Genomic DNA, 8,830 nt, shown 5'->3' with positions numbered 1-8,830 from the left:
GTGGTAAATACATAAAAACATAACTATGCTAAGTAATGCAAGTACAAGACTAGATCCATAGCATAGTTATGCACAATATAGTACAAAACGTACATAAGCGACCCTAAATTGACCAAGAAAGATGAATATACATAAAAGCCAAATTTGGACATGGTGTCATTGGTACAAGAACATCTAAGTATAGAAACGGACTATGTACAATAATTTGTCAAATAAAAATACAAAATACATAGATACTACTAAAGAGGGAATGCAGTAAATCCCCTGAATACCAAGAGCTCACCACGATCCAACAAAGACAACCTCAAAGATCTGGAATCAGGAGAGTTGGCTCGTTATAGGTGCTATAATAGAAAAAAAGATGCACAAATGTAGTATGAGTACCAAAATATAGAGTACTCAATAGGCATCATAGGCCGGCCAAACTTAGATAGAAATTATATAAATAAAAGTAGCACGATAGCGCTAACACTAAAAATTAGCAGCTGACTAAAAACATAAATACACCATTATTGACAATGGAGATAATAAAAAAAACGAACAATGGACACTCGATACAAGTCATGCACAAACAAAATATAATGTAAGATGATGCAATGCATATGTGACCAATGCACATGACACAAATTTCCAAGTTTTCTCCTAAAAAACGTCATAGTGTTTATTTCATTATTCGACAGGAGGAGATGGTAATGATTATGATAGTGATTATGATGATGATATTGTTTTTCAAACTGTGTTATCAAAACCAGAAATACTAATTGTAATAAATTGTTCAGAAACACGAAGTAACTGAAATTTATAGAACCAGTAAGCGAGATGAACAGAAATTTATTTCACAAAATACTTAAATCTGTAAAAACGTACCAGAATCTGAAATAACCTTTTAGTTTGAAAGAAGATCAAGTTTACTGAACTCAAAGTGTCCCCTTAAGGAAATTATTCCCCTTTAGTATCCGAGGTTTGATTTGGAATATAACCTCCCAGGGTAAAATGATCTTAATCAGCAGAGTGTAGATACCAAAAACTCTACTGTTAGCGAATCAATCCACAGCAGGAAAGTACACGAAGAAAAATATGCTTAGAGTACTCAATAGACATCATAGGCCGGCAAAACTTAGATAGAAACTATATAAATAAAAGTAGCACGATAGCGCTAACACTAAAAATTAGCAGCTGACCTAAAAACATCTATACACCATTATTGACAATGGAGATAATAATAAAAACGAACATTGGACACTCGATACAAGTCATGCACAAACAAAATATAATGTAAGATGATGCAATGCGTATGTGACCAATGCACATGACATAAATTTCCAAGTTTTCTCCTAAAAAAACGTCATAGTGTTTATTTCATTATTCGATGGGAGGAGATGGTAATGATTATGATAGTGATTATGATGATGATATTGTTTTCCAAACTGTGTTATCAAAATCAGAAATACTAATTGTAATAAATTGTTCAGAAACACGAAGTAACTGAAATTAATAGAACCAGTAAGCAAGATGAACAGAAATTTATCTCACAAAATACTTAAATCTGTAAAAACGTACCAGAATCTGAAATAACCTTTTAGTTTGGAAGAAGATCAAGTCCACTGAACTCACAGTGTCCCCTTAAGGAAATTATTCCCCTTTAGTATCCGAGGTTTGATTTGGAATATAACCTCCCAGGGTAAAATGATCTTAATCAGTAGAGTGTAGATACCAAAACTCTACTGTCAGCGAATCAATCCACAGCAGGAAAGTACACGAAGAAAAATATGCTTAGAAGAAGAAGGAAGATCAGAAAATTCGTTGAAAACTATTCTGAAGACTGAGTGGTATTTATAGGCAAGAAGAATATATTCTGAAAGGTTGCAACCCTTTCAGAATTGACACGACCATTAATGAAAGTTTGCAACCTTTCAAATGGTATTGACTGTTCCTGAAAGTTGCAACCTTTCAGAACAGTCATGGCGGGAAATTTAAATAAAACGGGTCACGCGTGGATCTGAGTCGGGTCGGGTCAACTAAAAAGTTGAAAATATTTCGGTTAACTAAAAACTTATGTTATCAACTAATTAATTGAAAATATTTTTGGCCATTTAATTAATTAAATAAATAATTAAAACAAACTTTGTCCAAAAAATAATCTCTCGATTGATCATTTGCCAAAGCCAAATCCAAAGCCAAAGCGAGCGACGACGACGACGCGAGGGGGGTCCCTCTTTCCAACCCTTTTAACAATTAATAGGAGTGTTTATGTATTTAATATCTCCTATTTTTCTTTCCATCACCGATGAGGGACAAATGCCTTTTCATTAAAGCATAAGAGGACTTTTCAAGTTCCCAACTCTTCAAGTTCTCAACTTTTCAAATTTCTCTCCTTCCCTATATTTTCCATCAATTCTTGCTACATACCCAACAATCCCCCACATTGATGGGGAATGGTTATAACATAGGAATGCACGGACAATTATGTACTTTACAAGCAAGGATTAATTGCATCTGGATAAGTAGGTTTCCCCTTGGTCTTTCCGTAGTGAACATATGTCGGATATACTTGGTTAATCGGTAGATGTGATATCTTTGAACCATCGAGCTTTGGTGTATACCTAGACAACCATATGTCACACAATTAACCCTTTACTGTTTATGATTCTTACGGTTGTGTTCATTTCAGCCATGAACATCTCCTGGTTTCATGAGTGTATAGAGAATAGACTTTTGACATAAAATTCTCTTTGAAGCGGCTTCCACTTCACACTCACATAGGTGATTTCTAACAGTGTCATCTCGTAGATACACTATTTGGTCAACTCTATCAAACTTAGCAAATCATTAAGAACTTTAAGTTTTATTACCTCATTAACAAGACTTAAAGTCTTAACCGTGTTCCTGAACATTGTCTTCATCATGAGAATGGATTGAGTTAATTGACAATGTCGAACCGTCAACCACAACTTTATTTTTCTCCTTGAATATAACTCTTGGGATCTCCAGTCTGCTAGATAGAGTTACCGTCATGCTGACTTGTCCTAAGTTGTAAACTCATTCCATTAGATGATCTTTCAACCCATTCCGTTAGTGGATATGACACATTATCGCTTAACTTTACATAGTCAATTGTGATAATTCCACTAGAGAGCAGTTGTCTTACGGTGTTATGTCTCCGTTGTATATGCCGAGACTTCCCGCTGTACATAAAGCTCCCTGCCCTACCTATTGCTGCTTGACTATCGGAATGTATGCAAATTGGTCCAACAGGTTTGGGACAGAATGGAATATCCTCTAGAAAATTTCGGAGCGATTCCGCTTCTTCACCAGCCTTATCCAAAGCAATGAATTCAGATTCCATTGTGGAGCGAGCAATACATGTCTGTTTGGACGATTTCCAAGAGACTGCTCCTCCACCAAGTATGAACACATAACCACTCGTGGATTTTACATCATTTGACCCGATGATCCAATTTGCATTACTATATCGTTCAATCACAGCAGGATATTTATTATAATGCAAAGCATAATGTTGTGTATATTTTAGATAACCCAACACACGTTTCATTGTCATCCAGTAAGTTTGATTCGGATTACTAGTGTACCGACTCAGTTTACTAACAGCACATGCTATATCTGGTCGCGTGCAATTCATAATATACATCAAACTTCCCAACACTCTGGCATATTCTAATTGAGAGTCACTTTGACCTTCATTCTTTTTAAATGTACAGCTTAAATCAATTGGAGTTTTGACAACATTGAAATTCAAGTATTTGAACTTATCCAATACGTTTTCAATATAATGAGATTGAGATAATGCTAGTCCCTGGGGAGTTTTGATAATCCTGACCCCTAAGGTCAAATCAGCAACTCCTAAGTCTTTCATATCGAACTTGCTAAACAACATGCGCTTAGTAGCATTTATATCATCAATTTCTTTACTTATTATTAACATGTCATCAACATACAAACAAACAATGACTTCATGATTCATGTCATTTTTAATGTAAACACATTTATCACATTCGTTAATCTTGAATCCATTTGCCAACATTGTTTGGTCAAATTTAACATGCCATTGTTTGGGAGCTTGCTTAAGTCCATAAAGTGACTTCACAAGTCTGTACACTTTCTTTTCTTTATCAGGAATCATAAACCCTTCAGGTTGTTCCATGTAAATTTCTTCCTCCAACTCTCCATTTAAGAAGGTTGTCTTTACATCCATTTGGTGGATTTTAAGATCATGCACTCCTGCTAGACCTATTAACATCCTAATTGATGTTATCCTTCTTACTGGAGAGTATGTGTCAAAGTAGTACAGACCTTCCTTTTGTCTGTACACTTTGACTACCAGTCTCGCCTTATATTTGTCAATAGTCCCATTAGGTTTTATTTTCCTTTTAAAGATCCACTTTGATCCTAAAGGTTTATTTTCTGGAGAAAGATCAGTTAATTCCCAAGTGTGATTGCTTAAAATTGATTCAATCTCACTGTTGACTGCTTCTTTACAATAAGTTGACTCTAACGAAGACATGGCTGCTTTAAAAGTTTGAGGCTCATTTTCAAGCAATAGTGCTACAAAATCTGGTCTGAAAGAAGCAGATTTTTTTTGCCGAGTACTACGCCTAGGTTCCTCACTAGTTAGATTATTTTCCATTGATTCTTTTCGTGGTCGTTTAGGTCTTTCACTTGTTTACTCAATTTCAGTTTTATACGGATAAATGTTTTCAAAAAACTCTGCATTATCTGATTCAATTATCGTATTAACATGAATCTCAGGATTATCAGATTTGTGAACCAAAAATCGACAGGCTTTACTATTCACAGCATACCCAATAAAGACACAATCTATTGTTTTGGGTCTAATTTTAAACCTCTTCGGTAAAGGAACCTCTACCTTGGCTAAACACCCCCACACTTTGAAATATTTCAAGTTGGGTTTTCTTCCTTTTCACAACTTATATGGATTGATTGTGTATTTCGATGGGGTACTCTATTGAGTATTTTATTAGCTGTAAGGATGGCTTCCCCCCAAAGGTTTCGCGGTGAACCAGAATTGATCATTAAGGCATTCATCATTTTCTTTAATGTTCTGTTCTTCCGTTCTGCCAAACCATTTGATTGTGGTGTATAAGGTGCAGTAGTTTGATGAATAATATCATATTCCAAACATATCTCTGCAAAAGGAGATTCATATTCTCCACCCCTATCACTCCGAATCATTTTTATCTTTAGATTCAATTGGTTCTCCACTTCATTTTTATATTGCTTAAATGCGTCGATTGCTTCATCCTTACTATTAAGCAAATATACATAACAAAATTGAGTGCAGTCATCAATAAAAATTATAAAATACTTTTTCCCACCACGAGATGGTGTTGACTTCATATCACATATATCTGTGTGAATTAAGTATAAAGTTTTAGAATTTCTTTCAACAGACTTGTAAGGATGTTTAACAAACTTACTTTCCACACAAATTTCGCATTTCGACTTATCGCATTTAAAATCAGGCAATACTTCTAGATTAACCAATTTTCACAAGGCTTTGTAATTTACATGTCCCAAACGGGCATATGCCATAAATCACTTAACTCCAATAAGTAAACAGAAGCAGAATTTTATTAGTATTGTCAACAACCATTACATTTAGTTTGAAAAGACCCTCATTGAGGTAGCCCTTTCCTATGAACATTTCATTCTTACTTATTACAGCTTTATAACTAACTAGGACACACTCAAACCCGTTCTTAATGAGTAGTGCAGCAGAAACTAAATTCTTCCTAATAGTAAGGACATGCTAAACATTGTTCAAAGTCAACACCTTGCCAGATGTCATTTTCAACATTACTTTCCCAGTTCCTGCAATCCTTGCTGTTGCTGTGTTTCCCATGAATAAATCTTCATTGTACTCACCAGGAGTGTACGTTGCGAAGGCTTCTTTCGCAAAGCAAATATGTCTAGTGGCACCTGAGTCGAGAAAGCACTCCTTGGGATTTCCAACTAAGTTACACTCCAATATCATTGCACACAAGTCATCTGCATCTTCCATCTTTTCCACGATGTTTGCTTGACTTTTGCCTTTGCTTTGTTTTTGTCCTTTCTTGGAGCATGAAAATCAGAAGACCTATGACCAGCCTTGCCACAATTGTAACAGTTGCCTTTGAATTTCTTCTTGGTCTGTTCTGACTTCTGCCGTTGGACTTCTTTCTCTTTTTGTCTTTGGTAGGAGCTTCTTCAACAATATTAACTCCAATGATTGTTGAACTCTTACGCGACTTCTTTTCGGCGTTTTTGTTATCTTTCTCAATCTTGAGCCGAATCACAAGATCTTCAAGCTTCATTTCTTTACGCTTGTGCTTTAAATAATTCTTGAAATCGTTCTACGAAGGAGGCAACTTCTCGATCATTGCAGCCACTTGAAAAGTTTCATTTACTATCATATCTTCAGCAATCAGATCATGGAGAATAAGTTGAAGTTCCTGCACTTGTGATCCAACAGTTTTACTATCTACCATTTTATAGTCTAAAAACTTTGCGACCACAAACTTTTTCAAGCATGCATCTTCTCTCTTATATTTCTTCTCAAGTGCATCCGACAACTCTTTTGAAGTTGTTATTGCACTATAGACATTATATAAGTCATCCTCTAAAGCACTCAAAATGTAGCCTTTACATAGGAAGTCTGTCTGTTTCCATGCTTCAATAATTATGAATTTTTCTCTGTCTGGCATATCATCAGCATGAACTGGAGTATCTTCACTTGTAAATTTCTGCAGACCAAGAGTGGTAAGCCAGAAAAATACTCGTTGTTTCCATCCTTTGAAATTCATACCTGTGAATTTACCCGGTTTCTCTGCTCGTGGTACAAGAGTTTGGGTTGGTGCAGCAACAACCACTGTAACAGCGTCGTTTGCCATTTCTGATAAACAAAAATTGATACAATCTAAGTAAGCATAAACTATAATTGCAGACTTAAAGGAGTATAAAATCACGAAGATTTTTTTCTCCACCAGAAACACAGATTTTAAAAAAATAATTTCCTTAAGATTGTTTTTCAAACTGTGTTATCAAAATCAGAAATTACTGATTGTAATAAATTGTTCAGAAACACGAAGTAACTGAAATTTATAGAACCAGTAAGCGAGATGAACAGAAATTTATTTCACAAGATACTTAAATTTGTAAAAATGTACCAGAATCTGAAATAACCTTTTAGTTTGGAAGAAGATCAAGTCCACTGAACTCACAGTGTCCCCTTAAGGAAATTATTCCCCTCTAGTATCCAAGGTTTGATTTGGAATATAACCTCCCAGGGTAAAATGATCTTAATCAACAGAGTGTCGATACCAAAAACTCTACTGTCAGCGAATCAATCCATAGCAGGAAAGTACACGAAGAAAAATGTGTTTAGAAGAAGAAGGAAGATCAGAAAATTCATTAAAAAATATTCTGAAGACTGAGTGGCGGAAAAATTTAAATAAAACGAAAAATACAACGGAACACACGCGGATCCGAGTCGGGTCGGATCAACTAAAAAGTTGAAAACATTTCGGTTAACTAAAAACTTCTGTTATCAACTAATTAATTGAAAATATTTTTGGCCATTTAATTAATTAAATAAATAATTAAAACAAACTTTGTCCAAAAAATAATCTCTCAATCATTTGCCAAAGCCAAAGCGAGCGACGACGACGTCGGCGCGAGGGGGGTCCCTCTTTCCAACCCTTTTAACAATTAATAGGAGTGTTTATGTATTTAAACTCTCCTATTTTTCTTTCCATCACCGATGAGGGACAAATGTCTTTTCATTAAAGCATAAGAGGACTTTTCAAGTTCTCAACTTTTCAAATTCCTCTCCTTCCCTCTATTTCCCATCAATTCTTGTTACATACCCAACATATATAATTAGCTTAACTAAAACCAACTGGTTAGAGAAATTAAAGTGAAAATCTCATGAAATGGGGAGAGCTCCTTGTTTTGAAAAAACAATGTTAAGAGAGCCATGATCATCTAAAGAAGATGCCAAATTGAAGTCATATATTGAGCAAAATGGGGCTAGTAGAACCTGGATTGTTTTAGGCCATGTCTTGTGTGTATTTTTCTCACTAACTATGAATATTTAGAGGATATATCATACTACCAGCTGGATCAATTCCATTTATAATTATGTTGATTCCTAGATATCATACTATTAGGACCAATCAAATTTAGTACTGAACTGTTGAGAACTTTTTGTATAACAATGAATTATTCATCCATCTTATTATTACCACCCCAATTTTGACGCTGTCATCTCTCCTGCTTAAAAGTTTATTCTTTTGATTTCAAACTTATTTTTTTGTCATTTTGAAAACTTTACTCAATTTTTTTAGTCTTTTGATTCTGGACTCGTGTACCACCCACACCCAAAGACAAGAGATGAGAAAGTTATCTTGGAATACCATATGATTAAGTAAGACAAGAATATTCATGGTGGATTTTTCCGAAGAAATCCTCCAATTTCTTTGAACCAAAAGATTCGTAAAAAAAAACTTTATTATTCCACAGTGTATATTTTCATTAATGAATATTGAAGTGGTCATGGTTTGTTAAACCGGGCCCCTTCCCCAAAATGGTTTATCTATGGGATAATTTCAAACAACTATCTTGAGGTTTTACGTTATAATATTGATCTAACGTGGTTTATGACATTACGTTTAAGTTTTTATTTTAATTTTTTTATCTATTTTCAAATTTATTTAAAATAAATATAAATTTATCATGATTTGATGATTTTGTCCCTCTTATTAGTTTCTTTATATTGAATTTTATTTTTAAAAGGAAAATTATTATATATATA

Source organism: Solanum pennellii, chromosome 1 (assembly GCF_001406875.1).
Source record: "Solanum pennellii chromosome 1, SPENNV200".
In the NCBI taxonomy this organism is placed as follows: Eukaryota; Viridiplantae; Streptophyta; class Magnoliopsida; order Solanales; family Solanaceae; genus Solanum; species Solanum pennellii.
The sequence above is the reverse complement of the archived record's forward strand: the minus strand, read 5'-3'. Positions refer to the sequence as shown.